The following is a 17022-nucleotide window of genomic DNA, read 5'->3' as shown; positions in this document are numbered from 1 at the left end:
ACAAACAGAAGAAAATAAGACTTGCAGCCCATCATTTTCTTCAAGTTGCTCACTGCGCGCACCCAATACGAAACAGTGAAAAATCCCTTCCCAGAGTAGAGATTTCACATCTGTTTAAGTTGTTCACTGCCAATGAGTAGGGACAGTCACTTCAAGAGAGCTATTAAAGGGATAGTTCACCCRAAAGGGCTAGGAAGGGGGGCATCCTCTCACGTGACTATTCTCTCCAAATCTCTTTGTTGTAGCTGCTGTGGCTGTTTCGCATCCGGCGCCTTTTCTCTTTAATTCCCGGTTATTGAAACCAGATTTGGTTTTATGAACGGAAACGTAYCGGGAGTGTAGGACTACTTACATTGATTCAAAGTGAGGTGTTGTTTTGAAAGGAGGGATTTGCCTCGGTGTTAAATCCGGGGCGTCAGATAAGTCATAAAACGACCCAGAGCGTGTTGGAAGGACGGACTGCGARGATGCTGTTGCTGCTTCTGTTGTCGTCTTGGGGAATTTCGTCAGCCACCGAGGTTTCATAGATGACCACCTCGTTTATTTGGAGTAAAGAGCCTTCAGAATTGTGTGCTCGGCATCTAAGAATACCGCTATATTATTTTTGCATCGCGTCCCGTTGTCATAGTGCGTGTTCCTTCGTGCATGCATCCCTGCTTCTATGCTGTGTTCTTTCATTCAACACAATTTACCCATCAATATTTTCGTCAAGTTGTCGAACTGACTTAATTTTGGATACATTCTTTGACAGTAGCCTTGTTTGGTTATCGTCTCCATCCTTTTCATCATGGTTGGAAGCTTGCGACCTGGTAGGTTGCCCGGACCTTTGGCTGGCTATTCCTTGGCGTTCCTCTGCTTCGTGGCTATCGCTTCATTGCCTGGATCATTGGCATCCTACCTACAAAGTGGCGAATGCAAAGGGAAAGGAAAAGACTGCACAGGTAAGGGTGCTCAAAATATGATGCTGCCGTCTATTTTGCCTATGTTTACGCACGGACTGTGAATGGTGTCACAATGTTTAAATATCTTATTCAAACATGTCGCGGATAAGAAACACCTTGAGTTTGCCACTCAATGCGCTCCCCTAGTAGGCTAGTACATGTTGCTCTGTGTATACCTAGGAATGGGCCATTGAATAGCTCATCTAAAAACGTCACATTTCAACTGTCATATATGTAGCCTAATGCCTGTCACTCAGGTGTAGCATATTGGAAATAATTGAAGAATGGAACCCCGCCCTTGCCAGTTTGTGTCCCTCTATCTCAACTCTGTCATCAAGCCTTTCATGTTGGGGGAAAAACAAATGCACAGCAGCTCTTGCCGTTAGCCCATGCTGGAACATCCGTTCTGTTACAGATTAACAATTTAAGAGGAAGATTTGTCTTTTTTCTTCTCGTGCATGGAGATTTAAAGAGGACTCTACTGTAGCCAATTCACTGGAGGGTGTTGGAATAACCTGGTGTACATGTTTTATTAATGCACCTCAGAATTGCCTTTTCCCATCACATTAAACATTAAGCATTTTCATAATAGACCGATGCACTGTGAACCTACTCCTTCACTCTTTCCAAGCGACCACACATGAGTGGAACAAAATGCCATATCAGTAAAGGCAAATGAGATGTTCTAGTTCACTACCCAAACTAAATAACTGAATTGCTGCACGGAACGCAGTTGCAGTTAGCCTATGCATAGTAATACACTCCCAGCTAACACCCTAGGCCTTGTGTCCGAATCAATTACATTTGTTTCAAAACTATATTTGTATTAATCGTAGAATTTCATTATAACAAGAGTATTAACAGAGGTTTTAGCCCAAACAAACATCTGAGAGCAAAGCACTGGCTTATAGACCAACATTATAATGGGAATTGGCCAGAAAAGGTAGGAAGAAAGCTCTATCAATGGAAGAGTTGAATATTTTGTCGTTTGTGCCACAGAATGTATATCAGGATGTTTATGGTTGTCAGTAAGTACACAAGTGAAGGGAATTATGTGGAAAAATCAGGCCTGAGCCAAGGCTAGAAAAATGGACTGCTGATGGTGATTGCTGATTGGCAGCATTTCAGGCAATTGAGAAATAGATGTACTTCCTCAATTAAGAAAGATAAATCAAGCTACTTTCCAGTTCTATCTCYGACTCTGCTGGTGATCCGTCAACATTTTGGAAAGGTAATGCACTGAAACGTGGAAATACCTATACTTCTCTGCCTAAGCAAGTTGTCATCATTACTGAGAAAACATTGATGAGTGATGCTTTTAAGTAGCATTTAGCTCTGTCGGCTTTTTATATGAAAGAAATGGTGGTTTAATTGACCCTGGTCATTGAGTTGACTGCTCGTCCCTCTCCCAGCCTCCATTTGGCTCAATTGAAATGCAGTCAAGTGAATATTTGTGACCTGTGTTACCTAAATAATGATTGCCTCATTCCCAAGCTCTCTTACCGAGCAAATATTCTAGAATCCTTGGTAAATACTCAACTTTGATCCTTTTTAACGACAAAATGTATTCTAAATGTACACCAGTCTGGTTTCACACCAGGTCATAACACCATCTCTGCTACTTCTTTGGTTTTAAATTATGTTCTTAATTGTTTGGATAAGAAGAAACACTGTCCAGTCCTTTTTATTGACACTGGATCACTCATTACTTATTCAGAGACTTTCATCAATTGGCCCGGACCAGGCTGCGTGTAGTTGGTTTCAAAATGATTTAAAGGACAGAACACAGTGTTACAAGTGTTGTTTACTGTTGGTGCTAAATCAGGTTTTCTGGACATAACAAAGGGTGTACCACAGGGATCGATACAGACCTGTTCCTACAGAAGAAGCCCATTTTAATGATATATTTATTAACTCATCAACATTTTTTACAAGTTTACAATTGGCTCATTCATCCCCCTCCTCTCCCCTGTAACTATTCCCCAGGTCGTTGCTGCAAATGAGAACGTGTTCTCAGTCAACTTACCTGGTAAAATAACGGATAAATAAAAAATAAAAATAAAAAATGCTTTTTGAAATAGTTTTTTGTCAATCCAGCAAGGACACGATCAATAAGGGCACCATCCAATGTACGTATGCATAACGGACCTGGGTTCAAATAGTATTTCAAATATCTCAATCGTTTTCACATATATTCAAAGTAAGTATTCTGATTATATTTTATTTGAAAAGACAAGTTGTTGAACATTTTAATCAATTTGGAAATACAACTGGAAAGTATATATTTGTAAAAAAAAAAATATACAGACTCAAATACACCCATGAGTTTAACCCAGGTATTAAGCCAACAAGAGGCTGGGAAGGGGCAGGCAGTCGACTAGCTGACCAGGGTCAGTTCAACCAGCATTTCTTTCAAATAAAAAGCTTCATTTTCCTCATTAATGATACCAGATTCTGACAACTTGCTTACGCAGGGAAGGAGAGGAATTTTCACACTTCAGTGCATTAACTTTTTTCCAAAATTGAAGGATCTCCAGCAGAGTCTTAAGATATAAAGTAGCTAGATTTTGCTTTCTGGATTGAGGAAGTGCATCTATTTCTCTGCTTAGGCGAACTTGTTTCTCACAAGTGTAGCAGGTTGTGAACTCTGCAAACAACGTTTCTACTCCGAGAATGGTAAATTACTAATTAATACACGCATTAACAGAAATGTATGTAACCAAATGACGGGGATTAACGGTACATTTACTTCTGGTGACATATCTAATGGGGGATTGACCAAAATAAAAAATCTAAGGGCAAACAATTCACACAATGAAACAATTAAAYCCAGGAGCCTCCCGAGTGGCGCAGCGGTCTAAGGCACTGCAGTGCTAGAGGTGTTACTACAGACCCGGGTTCATTCCTGGGCTGCGCCGGCCGTGGCCTGGAGTCCCATAGGACGGTGCACAATCCGGGTTAGGGAAGGGTTTGGCCGGTGGGGCTTTACTTGGCTCATTGCACTCTAGTGACTCCTTGTGGCAGGCTGGGTGCCTGCAGGCTGAATTTGGTTGCCAGTTAAACGGTGGTGCGGCTGGCTTACGTGTTTAGGTGTTGGGTGTTAAGGAGCGCGGTTAGGCGGGTCATGTTTCAGAGTTCAGTCTTATTTTCTTCAGACCAGAGAATCTTGATTATTTGCCTTTTTGCAAACTCCAAGCGTGTTGCCGTGTTGTCTTTTACTAAGGAGTGGCTTCCGACTGGCCACTCTACCATAAAGGCCTGATTGGTGGAGTGCTGCAGAGATGGTTGTCCTTCTGGAAGGTTCTCCCATCTCCACAGAGGAACTCTGGAGCTCTGCCAGAGTGACCATCGGGTTCTTGGTCASCTCCCTGAGTTTGGTGTTTTTTTGGACCCTTCCCCAGATCTGTGCCCCGGCACAATCCTGTCTCGGAGCTCTACGGACAATTCCTTCGACCTCATGGCTTGGTTTTTGCTCTTACATGCACTGTCAACTGTGGGACCATATATAGACAGGCGTGTGCCTTTTCTAAATCATGTCCAATCAATTGAATTGACCACAGGTGGACTCCAATCAAGTTGTAGAAACATGTCAAGGATGATCAATGGAAACAGGATGTACCTGAGCTCAATTTCGAGTCTCACAGCAAAGGGTCTGAATACTTATGTAAATAAGGTATTTCTGTGTTGTTGTTTTTTTATACATTTGCAAAAATGTCTTAACCTGTTTTCACATGATCATTACGGGGTATTGTGTGTAGATTGATGAGGAATTTATTTTATTTAATCCATTTCAGAATAAGGCTGTAACGTAACAAATGTGGATACAGTCAAGGGGTCTGAATACAGTGTATGTGTGGGGTACAGGGACGAGTTAGTCATTCAAAAATCATGTTCAAGACAATTATTGMACACAGAGTGAGTCCATGCAACTTATTATTTGCCTTTTTAAGCAAATATTTACTCCTGAACTTATTTAGGCTTGCCATAACAAAGGGTTTGAATCCTTATTTACTCAAGACATTTCAGCTTTTCATTTGTAATTATAATTTGTAGAAATGTCTAACATATTTCCACTATGACATTTTGGCGTATTGTGTGTAGGCCAGTGACACAAAACCTCTTTTTAATTCATAAAAAAATGTAGGCCGTAACACAACAACATTTTTAAAAAGTCAAGGGGTGTGAATTCTTTCTGAAGGCACTATATATGCGAGCATCTATGAGTAGTTGTGTGTGTGTGTGTGTGTGTGTTCATCAAGTCCTTCTGCCCAGCAAATTTTTTTAAGGGTGCTGATCTTGTAAACCAGTTCAGAGCTGGACTGTGTAATTATATGGTTTACAGGGCTTCTTATTAGTGACATATGTTCACTGAAACAAAAGAAGATTTTGCTGTGGGAGTGTCCGCTTCATTCCCTCCATAATGAAACCCTTGCCTCTCAGAGGCTGCATCTAAAATGCCACTTTATTCCCTATGTAGTGCACTTCTTTTGAACAGGGTCCATAGGGTTCGGGGGRAAAGTAGTGCACTACATAGGGAATAGGGTGTCAGTTGGGACGTAAACCCAAGTCTCCACCACTAACAGTTTGAGGTTGTGGTGGATGGAATCAGTTGCCTGGCTATCCAGACTCCTTGCTCCGGCAAACCGCTAAGCCACGCCAACGGACGTAAGTTTCTTCTCTGCATCTGAGTACGTCCCTGATCCTTCACCGAATGCGAACACTTTCGGGGTTGTCTGACTRGTCCAGAAACCGATGGGTTGGGCCAGAGGCAGAACACACGTGGGTAAAGCGGTGGTTAGACRTTTTTCATTGCTTTGATACTCTGATTGGTTACAGGCGATCCAATCACTAATGACTTTGTTTTGTACAAYGGCCCTCGTGCCCATCTTTACCGCAAACGACTTCAATGAGTCTAAATGATGTAGCGAACGACAGAGCAGCGGAAKAATTTAGTGTGAGTTGTCAGGCTATGGAATCAGTGGCTGCGTCATGAAAGCATTTACASTACATAACCAAAAGCATGTGAACTCGAACAGCAGATGCCAAAATCATGGGCATTAATATGGAATTGGTCCCCCTTTTGCTGCTATAACAGCCTCCACTCTTCTGGGAAGGCTTTCCACTAGATGTTGGAACATTGCTGTGGGGACTTGCTTCCATTCAGCCACAAGAGCATTWGTGAGGTCGGACACTGATGCTGGGCGATTAGGCCTTGCTCGCAGTCGGCATTTCAATTCATCCCAAAGGTGTTCGATGGGGTTGCAGTCAGGGCTCTGTATTTATTATGGATCCACATTAGCTGCTGGGGTCCAGCAGAATTAAGGCAGTTATACATTTKAAAAACATTACAATACATTCACAACAGATTTCAAAACATTGTGTTTGCCCTCAGGCCGCTACTCTACTACCACATATCTACAACACAAAATCCATGTGTGTGTATAGTGTGTTTGTATGCATGTGTCTGTGCCTATGTTGTTTCACAGTCCCCACTGTTCCTTAAGGTGATTTTTATGTTTTTTATCTAATTCTACTGCTTGCATCAGTTACTTGATGTGGAACAGAGTTCCATGTAGTCATGGCTCTATGTAGTACTGTGCTTCTCCTGTAATCTGTTCTGGACTTGGACTGTGAAGAGACCTCTGGTGGGGAATGCATGGGTGTCCGAGCTGTGTGCCAGTARTTTAGACAGACAGCTCGGTGCATTCAACATGTCAATGCCTCTCACAAATACAAGTAGTGATGAAGTCAATCTCTCCTCCACTTTGAGCCAGGAGAGATTGACATGCATATTATAAATATTAGCTCTCTGTGCACATCCAAGGGCCAGTCGTGCTGCCCGGTTCTGAGCCGATTGTAATTTTGCTAAGTGTAACGGCTTTCTTCCTGGGATGAAGGAGAGGACCAAAACGCAGCGCGGCTAGTGTTCAACATGATTTAATAAAGATAATAAMGTGAACACTACAAGCAACAAAACAATAAATGTGAAAACCGAAAACAGTCCTATCTGGTGCAGAACACAAAGACAGGAAACAATCACCCACAAACCAACAGTGCAAACAGGCTACCTTAATATGGTTCCCAATCAGAGACAATGACAATGACCTGCCTCTGATTGAGAACCATATTAGGCCAAACAACAAACCCAACATAGAAACACAAAACATAGAATGCCCACCCAGCTCATGTCCTGACCAACTAAACAAAGACTAAACAAAGGAAATAAGGTCAGGAACGTGACACTAAGTCCCTCTTTGTGGCACCTGACACCACGACTGAACAGTAGTCCAGGTGTGACAAAAGTAGGGCCTGTAGGACCTGCCTTGTTGAAAATGCTGTTAAAGGGGAATGGAAACACTAGGATTTAGGACTCCAGCTAACTAAATCGCCATATTGGCATTGTTACGTCACTGGCAGGAGGGAAAAGTTTGGAACTCCCAAAAATGGCTGAATTTACMGAGTCGCTCCGAGTCTGAAGATGAGTTTATAACAGAGAATTAAATAACATTAGATAGGGAGCCAATAAACCTACTGAAGCCGTTCCTGTTTGAGCCGATCGTTGCCCCAGATCAAAGAGTTTGTTCTCGTTGCAGTAACAACACAGATATGCCGCCTGAAACACACCAGCTAGAGGGTCGGCGTAGTGGTGACAAAAAACTGGTGTGAGTGCGGATGCTGCCAGATAATGGCTAGAGAGTATGAGTGTGTGTGTTGTAGAGAGATGGTGGTGATACAACACAAAATCCCAGCGAATGGTGGCTGTATTACATCCAGTCAGAGGTTCCTGTCAGTCTGTCTGGATGGCGATGTATTGGGCGTGTCACTAATCCTTATGAAAGACTTCCTGGCAGAAGAGGTTACTCGACCAGTCAGCAGCCAGTTAAATATTTGCTGAAATGTTGCTTTATTATAAATTGTCTAAAGTTAACATCAGTAGTGGGTAGGTGCTCAATATATACACTACCAGTCAAAAGTTTCAGAACACCTACTCATTCAAGGGTTTTTCTTTATTTTTACTAGTTTCTAYATTGTAGAATTATAGTGAAGACATCAAAACGATCACATATGGAATCATGTAGTAACCAAAAAAGTATTAAACAAATCAAAATATATTTTATATTTGAGATTCTTCAAATAGCCACCCTTTGCCTTGATGACAACTTTGCACACTCTTGGCATTCTCTCAACCAGCTTCACCCGGAATGCTTTTCCAACAGTCTTGAAGAAGTTCCTACATATGCTGAAACGACAGTCCCTGGGTCTCAACCCCGCCCTGTGCAATTGGGTCCTGGACTTTCTGACGGGCTGCCCCCAGGTGGTGAAGGTAGGAAACAACATCTCCACTTTGCTGACCCTCAACACTGGGGCCCCACAAGGGTGAGTGCTCAGCCCCCTCCTGTAYTCCCTGTTCACCTACGACTGCGTGGCCATGCACGCCTCCAACTCAATCATCAAGTTTGCAGACGACACAACAGTAGTGGGCTTGATTAGCAACAATGACGAGACAGCCAACAGGGAGGAGATGAGGGCACTCGGAGTGTGGTGTCAGGAAAAAAAACATCTCACTCAGCGTCAACAAAACTAAGGAGATGATTGTGGTCTTCAGGAAACAGCAGTGGGAGCACCCCCCTATCCACATCGAAGGAACAGCAGTGGAGAAGGTGAAAAGTTTGAAGTTCCTAGGCGTACACATCACAGACAAACTGAAATGGTCCACACACACAGACAGTGTGGTGAAGAAGGTGCAACAGCGCCTCTTCAACCTAGAAGGCTGAAGAAATTTGGCTTGTCACCCAAAACCCTGACAAACTTTTACAGATGCACAATCGAGAGCATCCTGTCGGGCTGTATCACCGCCTGGTACGGCAACTGCTCTGCCCACAACCACAAGGCTCTCCAGAGGGTGGTGCGGTCTGCACAACGCATCACCGGGGGCAAACTACCTGCCCTCCATGACACCTACAGCACCCGATGTCACAGGAAGGCCAAAAAGATCATCAAGGACGACAACCACCCGAGCCATTGTCTGTTCACACCGCTACCATCCAGAAGGCGAGGTCAGTACAGGTGCATCAAAGCTGGGACCGAGAGACTGAAAAACAACTTCTATCTCAAGGCCATCAGACTGCTAAACAGCAATCACTAACTCAGAGAGGCTGCTGCCTACATTGAGACCCAATCACTGGCCACTTTAATAAATGGATCACTAGTCACTTTACGCAATGCCACTTTAATACTGTTTACATATCTTACATTACTCATATCACATGTATATATTGTATTTTATACCATCTATTGCATCTTGCCTATGCTGATTGGTCGGCCATCTGATGGAATGATGGAGCGGAGTTTGCCTTTTTGCCCAAAATTGAATTTAAGGTGCTCCAAAGCTTTTTACTATGAGTCTTTCTGTCATTTATCTTTGTTTCATAGTGTAGTTTCATCTTCTTTTTATTCAGTTKAGTCACATGATGTCTCAATTTCCAGTGCGTTTGTCAAACCGTTGTACAGCGAAACCTACTTGCCATTTATTTTGTCTCATCCCTCAACCATACAATTTTTWAATTCCTTATCAATCYGAGGGGATTTAACAGTTTTTACAGTAATTTTCTTAATGGGTGAGTGCTTATTAGTAACTGGGATAAGCAATTTTATAAATGTGTCAAGTGCAGCGTCTGGTTGCTCCTCATTACACACCAGACCAACAAATATTATTTACATSAACAACATAGGAATCGCTACAAAACTTATGTATGACCTCTTATACACTAGATTAGGCCCAGCTTTTGGAACWTTKGTTTTCCTAGATATGGCTACTATGTTGTGATCACTACATCCGATGGACTTGGATACTGCTTTCAAACAAATTTCTGCAGCGTTAGTAAAGATGTGATCAATACACGTTGATGATTTCATTTCCTGTACCTTTTGTAACTACCTTGTTAGGTTGATTGATAACCTGAACCAGGTTGCAGGCACTAGTTACAGTTTKAAACTTTTTCTWGAGTGGGCAGCCTGATGAAAGCCAGTCAATATTTAAATCACCCAGAAAATATACCTCTCTGTTGATATCCCATACATTCTCAAGCATTTCACACATGTTATCCAGATACTGACTGTTAGCACTTGGTGGTCGATAGCAGCTTCCCACAAGAATGGGCTTTAGGTGAGGCAGATGAACCTGTAGCCATATTACTTCAACAGTATTTACCATGAGATCCTCTCTAATCTTTACAGGAATGTGGTTCTTAATATAGACCGCCACAYCGCCCCGTTGGCATTTCTGTATTTTCTATAGATCTTCTAACCATGTATTGCTACCACTGGATCATCAAAGGCATTATCTAAATGAGTTTCAGAGATWGTCAGAATATCAATGTCATCAGTTACTAGCAAATTATTGATTTCATTAACCTTGTTTCTTAAGCTTCATATGTTAACGTGGGCAATTTTTAGCACTTTTCTTGGATGCTTACTTGTTTTTCTTGCTTTACTGGGAAGCTTAGCAGAAGTAGACATGCTCAGTTTTTATTTTATTTTAGTGCAGGGTGAACTGCACACAGTGGACTTCCTTCTAGGGCACACCCCCTCAGTGCTAAAAGTATAACTCTGGTTCATAGGCATATGATTACTGCATATGATAGCTGTAGGATCAGCAGAGGCATTCAGGGCAGTTAGAGGGACATAAATTAKGTTACATACATTGTGTCTTCCAACGCCCCTGGGATAATGTACATTTGCTGAAGCATTATGACAACTCAGCGTCACAATGGTAGCGWTTAAATGAGCTGAGCTTGGGTCATTGATAAGTCATTGTCTCAACGATGCTATGAATAGTCTCGTAGGCAGTTATGGAGGGCTAAAAGTCTGTTGAACTGTTAAATGCTACAATTTAGGGAGTGCATAGTGCCAGATATTATGGAGCGTTTGTTGGTGTCAAGTAGTGAACAATCAGTTCTTTACAATTCGTCTTCAGCTGTTCTGAGCTGCCCTTCATAATGTCATTCGACCCCACATGAGCCGTGACAGTATTATCCCCCGGTGACTGACTCAGAGCCTCGGGAAGCAACCTTGTGATATCCTGAACTTTGACCCCAGGAAAACAGTCTTTGCCCCAGGTACAGATATATGCCTCACCATCGAACTCCCTATCACAATAGCCGGAATGATCCGGTCTCTGCCATGTCTCGAAGCTGATTTCGAGGCCAGAGCCACAGATCTCACCTGAGAAGACAGCTGATTAAACGCCGGCCACAACAAACAAAGGGACAGAACTCTGATCCAGAGAGCACGGCCCAGCGGAGGGAGGGGGGGGGGGGGGGGGGCGCAGTGGTCCAGCTGTGCCCAGGCAATTGATTGACTTGGACAGGGAGAGATAGCTGGAGGGACATCCATACCGATGTGCATGCCAGTCAAGTTCTCCCACACCGATCTCAACAAACCATTTCTGTACGGACCTCGCCTTAAGCACCAGGGCATTGTCATGCTGAAACAGAAAAGGGCCTTCCTCAAACGGTTGCCACAAAGTTGGAAGCACATAATCGTCTAGAATGTCATTGTATGCTGTAGCCCGAACCATGAAAAATAGCCCCAGACCATTATTCCTCCTCCCCAAACTTTACAGTTGGCACTATGTATTGGGGCAGGTAGCGTTTTCCTGTCATCTGTCAAACCCAGTCTGACGGACTGCCAGATGGTGAAGCGTGACTCATCACTCCTTSAGAGCGTATTTCCAATGCTCCAGAGTCCTATGGCGGTGAGCTATACACCAGTAAGGCCATTCCATGGCCAATGTTTGTCTATGGAGATTGCATGGCTGTGTGCTATTTAAAAAATAAAATAAAAATTATACACCTGTCAGCAGCGGGTGTGGCTGAAATAGCTAAATCCACTATTTTGAAGGGGTGTCCACATACCTGTTGTGTGTGTGTATATATATATATAGTGTATCTTAGATCACACATGCGGAACACATGCACTGTGTTACACACCGACTGAGAACATAAATCGGGAGTTGTTTCAAAGTCTCAAGTTTGAATCTTAATTCGACTGTCATTGATGGAGCATCACGGCTTCATTACCTCCCAACGTGCTACCTGATTAAGCGATTTTCACATGCCKTTATGATATTCTACGAAGTGGTCCTATCACACTGGTGAATCTGATAGATTTGAACAGGAGCTCCAACATTAGCTTTGATGGATGAATATGAATATTTATTGTCATTTGTGTCTCGTTACATTTRCGATTTTTTTGCTGAAATCGTTATTAGACTTGCTTGGAATCCACTGATAGCTTATATTTGTATAGTTTACATGTTCAAATTCCATGTGGGTTCAAGCTCGCCTTCAAGGCTGATCTAAAATCATTGTCAAGTCCTGTAATGGCAGTATTTCACAAAATAGGCTAGTATGCATAGCAGGTCCTAATCTTAAATGGGGCATGCTCTTGTTGTGCCCTTGGGCAACAGCACACTTAGCTTGAATTGCCTCAGTGTGAAATTCAGCTACGACATGAATGACAATTCTAAAACCCCCAGACACATACGCAATTCTAATGGAGAAGTCACCTATTCAATGTTTGGATGAACACGAACATCTCCACAATACAAAGTGAAGGAGATTAGAATTTTCAAACACTGTCTGGTTTATATGGTTAAAGGACCAGTGCAGTCCACAACTGCTCAATCATTTAGCATTTATATGCATTTCCACACTGGTCATGGGTGGTAAATTAGTTAATAGACCAATAACAAAGAGTTCCAAACCTCTCTGCCAATAAAAACTTGTTTTCAGTTTTCCCTTCTCCACTTAGACCACTCYCAGACAGTCCTAGCMAAATTCTTGCTTGAGAAATTGCTAAGAATCTTTTTTTCCCTTCTTCTTTTTGACAATTTGTATTGAGAACAATCACAGTACTTAATTGGACCTTTTAACAAGAATGATATTCTTGGTAATCGAGCATAAACAGTGGAATGATCAAATATTTGTTCATTTTCTCCTCTTTGAAGGAGAAGGGCGATTTTTATTCCAATCCAATTTGGATGATGAGCAACAACAACAGCCCGTCATTGTCACAAAATATATTTTTTTATATCAGGTAATTGGAAGTTTTTATGGAAAGGCTTTTACAGAGTGATCACATCTCACTCTTTAATGRAGAAGGAAGACTCGAGAACTTGTGTTATTGCATTTATTGTCACAGCTTAAGGGAAAAGCAAAGCTGAGCCCGCATTGATACWYTWKWWWWWMWARWGTATGTGGATACCCCTTCAAATGATCGGATTTGGCTATTTCAGCCACACCCATTGCTGACCGGTGTATAAAATCGACAAACATKGGCAGTAGAATGGCCTTACTGAAGARCTCAKTGACTTTCAACATGGCACCGTCATAGGATGGCACCTTTCCAAGAAGCCAGTTCGTCAAATTTCGGCCCTGCTAGAGCTGCCCCGGTCAACTGTAAGTGCTGTTATTGTGAAGTGGAAACGTCTATGAGCAACAACCGCTCAGCCGCAAAATGGTAGGCCACACAAGCTCTCAGACCCGGACCGCCAAGTGCTGAAGTGCATAGCACGTAAAAATCGTCTGTCCTCGGTTGCAACACTCATTACCGAGTTCCAAACTGCCTCTGRAAGTAACTGTTCATTGGGAGCTTCATGAAATGGGTTTCCATGGCCATGCAGCCGCACACAAAGCTAAGATCGCCATGCGTAATGCCAAGCGTTGGCTGGAGTGGTGTAAAGCTCACCCCCATTGGACGCTGGAGCAGAGGAAATGCGTCCTCTGCAGTGAGGAATCATGCTTCTCCATCTGGCAGTCCGACGGACAAATCTGGGTTTGGCGGATGCCAGGAGAACGCTATCTGCCCAAATGCATAGTACCAACTGTAAAGTTTGGTGGAGTAGGAATAATGGTCTGGGGATGTTTTTCATGGTTCGGGTTAGGCCCTTTACTCCCAGTAAAGGGAAATCTTAACGTTTACTTTACGCTTAATCTTTCTTATTCAAGTAAGGCTAAACATAATGTATGTACATATAGGTAGGGGTAAAGTGACTAGGCAACAGGATAGATAATAAACTGTAGCAGCAGTGTATGTAATGAGTCAAAAGAGTTAATGCAAAAAGGGTGAATGCAGATAGCTATTTGTTGAACTATTATGGAGTCTTATGGCTTTGGGGTAGAAGCTGTTCAGGGTCCTGTTGGTTCCAGACTTGGTGCATCAGTGCTGCTTGCTTTGCGGTGGCAGAGAAAACAGTCCATGACTTGGGTGGCTGGTGTCTTTGACAATCTTTCGGGCCTTCCTCTGACACCGCCTGGTATAGAGGTCCTAGATGGTAGGGAGCTCGGCCCCAGTGATGTACTGGGCCGTACACACTACTCTATGTAGCGCCTTGCGGTCGGATGCSAAGTTGTTGGCATATCAAGCGGTGATGCAGCCAGTCAAGATGCTCTCAATGGTGCAGCTGTAGAACTGTTTGAGGATCTGAGGGCCCATGCCAAATCTTTTCAGCGTCCTKAGGGGGAAGAGGCATTGTCATGCCTTTACGATTGTGTTGGTGTGTGTGGTTTGTGGACCATATTAATTCTTTAGTGATGTGGACACCAAGGAACTTGAAACTCACCTGGGAGGGGCCAATCAGGAGGTCCAGGATCCAGTTGCAGAGAGAGGTTTAGTCCCAGGATTCTGAGCTTAAGGATGAGCTTGGAGGGCACTATGGTATTGAACACTGAGCTGTAGTCGATGAACAGCATTCTCACATAGGTGTTCCTCTTGTCCAGGTGGGAGAGGGCAGTGTGGAGTGCAATAGAGATTGCATCATCTGTGGATCTGTTGGGGCGGTATGCCAATTGGAGTTGGTCCAGGGTGTCTGGCATGATGGTGTTGATGTGATTCATGACCTRTCTTTCAAAGCATTTCATGGCTAGATAGTCATTTAGACAGGTTACCTTGGCGTTCTTAGGCACAGGGATTATGGTGGTCTGCTTGAAACATGTAGGTATTACAGACTGGGTTGCAGAGAGGTTGAACATGTCAGTGAAGACACTTGCCGGCTGGTCAGCGCATGCTCTGAGTACGCGTCCTGGTAATCCGTYTGGCCCTGTGGCCTTGTAAATGTTAACCTGTTTAAAGGTCTTACTCACATCGGCTACGGAGAGGGAGATCACACAGTCGTCCGGAACAGCTGGTGCTCTCAYGCATGGTTCAGTGTTGCTTGCCTCAAAGCGAGCATAGATGGCATTTAGCTCRTCTGGTAGGCTCCCCTCACTGGGCAGTTTGTGGCTGGGTTTCCCTTTGTAATCTGTTATAGTTTGCAACCCCTATCACATCCGATGAGCATCAGAGCCGGCGTAGTAGGATTAGATCTTAGTCCTTTATTGAAGCTTTGCCTGTTTGATGCCTTGTCTGAGGTCATAGTGGGATTTCTTATAAGCGTCCGGATTAGTGTCCCGCTTCTCGAAAGCAGCAGATTTAGCCTTTAGCTCAGTGCGGATTTTGCCTGTAATCCATAGCTTCTGGTTTMGATATGTACATAAGGTCACTGTGGGGATGACGTYGTCAATGAACTTATTAATGAAGTTGGTGACTGATGTGGTAAACTCCAATGTTATCGGATGAATTCTGAAACATATTCCATTCTGTGCTAGTGAAACAGTCCTGTAGCTTAGCATCTGCTTAATCGGACCACTTCCGTCATTGAGCGTCACTGATACTTCATGTTTGAGTTTTTGATTGTAAGCAGGAATCAGGAGGATAGAGTTATGGTCACATTTGTCAGAAGGATGGCGAGGGAGAGCCTAAGCTGCATTTTTGTGTATGGAGTAAAGCTGATCTAGAATTTTGTTGCCTCTAGTTGCGCAGGTGACATGCTGGTAAAAATGAGGTAAAACAGATTTCAGTTTAAATCACCTGCCATTTAAATCACCTGCCATGAGAAGTGCCACCTCTGGTGTGCCTCTTCTTGTTTGCTTAGGTCCTTATACAGCTCGTTGACTACAGTCTTAGTGCCAGCATCAGTTTTTGGTGGTAAATAGACAGCTATGGAAAATATAGATGAAAACACTCTTGGTAAGTAGTATGGTCTGCAGCTTATCATGAGGTATTCTAACTCAGGCGAGCTAAAACTCAAGACTTCCAGCTGTTGTTAACAGAGACCCCCTCCCCATCTTACCTGAGGCTGCTGACTGGTCTTGCCAATGCATGGAAAAGCTATCGAGTTGTATATTATTCCATGTCCTAGTTCAGCCATGACTCCGTGAAACAGAATATTACAGTTCTTCAGGTTTGATAGGATAGTCTCAAACGGAGCTCGTCCAGTTTGTTCTCTAGTGACTGTACRTTTGCCAACAGCGCGGAGGGTAGAGGCAGTTTATTTGCTCGCCAACAAAGTCTCGTCAGCAAGCTTTCAYAGTACTATCACGTTTCAGGTACTAGACAGGGAGCACTGATTTCAGTCCTTGAAGAATGCATATTTTTTCTTTTATGAGCCTTTAGAATCATCTGTTAAAACCTCTAGAATATTATCTTACATGGTCTGGGAGGAAAAAATACCTCAGCTTTTGTTTGCAAAATGATGTCTTTTATGGTACTGCCCGGGCTCAGAAGGAGCTTGTGCACCACATTAGGGCTGGGAATTGCCAGGGACCTCATGATATGATATTATCACGATACTTAGGTGCTGATACGATATGTATTCCGATTCTCACGATACTATTCAATACTGTGATTTAATTGCAATTCGATGTTCCAAACATATTGCACACCATATGTCTGCTGCAGAAGAACAAAAGAGAGCCATGAGAAAATKAGTTTTAATCAGTCATGGAAATAATTGCTGAAAAACAAATTGSCTCCATATGTAGAAATAAGATGGAGAACAAGCTATGAAGGAKAAATACTGGAGTTTGGGCACAGTTACAGCCAACAAATGCAAAAATAATTTTGTGATATTGTCAAAACGATACTAGAGGTCGACCGATTATGATTTTTCAATGCCGATACCGATTATTGGAGGACCAAAAAAAGCCTATTTTTATATATATATTTGTAATAATGACAATTACAACAATACTGAATGAAC

General features: G+C 43.0%; 1 long non-coding RNA gene across 1 annotated transcript in view; it reads left to right on the top strand.

Annotated features, from left to right (window-relative positions):
* The first annotated feature begins 207 nt into the window (after window positions 1–207).
* Window positions 208–17022, top strand: part of LOC112073984 (uncharacterized) — a 56923-nt gene continuing 40108 nt past the window's right edge. Inside the window, exon 1 of the long non-coding RNA XR_011476785.1 lies at window positions 208–941. This is a non-coding gene — a long non-coding RNA (uncharacterized lncRNA). The remainder of the gene's footprint in view (window positions 942–17022) is intronic.

Source organism: Salvelinus sp. IW2-2015, unplaced genomic scaffold, assembly GCF_002910315.2.
Source record: "Salvelinus sp. IW2-2015 unplaced genomic scaffold, ASM291031v2 Un_scaffold2447, whole genome shotgun sequence".
NCBI lineage: Eukaryota > Metazoa > Chordata > Actinopteri > Salmoniformes > Salmonidae > Salvelinus > Salvelinus sp. IW2-2015.
The sequence above is the reverse complement of the archived record's forward strand: the minus strand, read 5'-3'. Positions and strand labels throughout refer to the sequence as shown.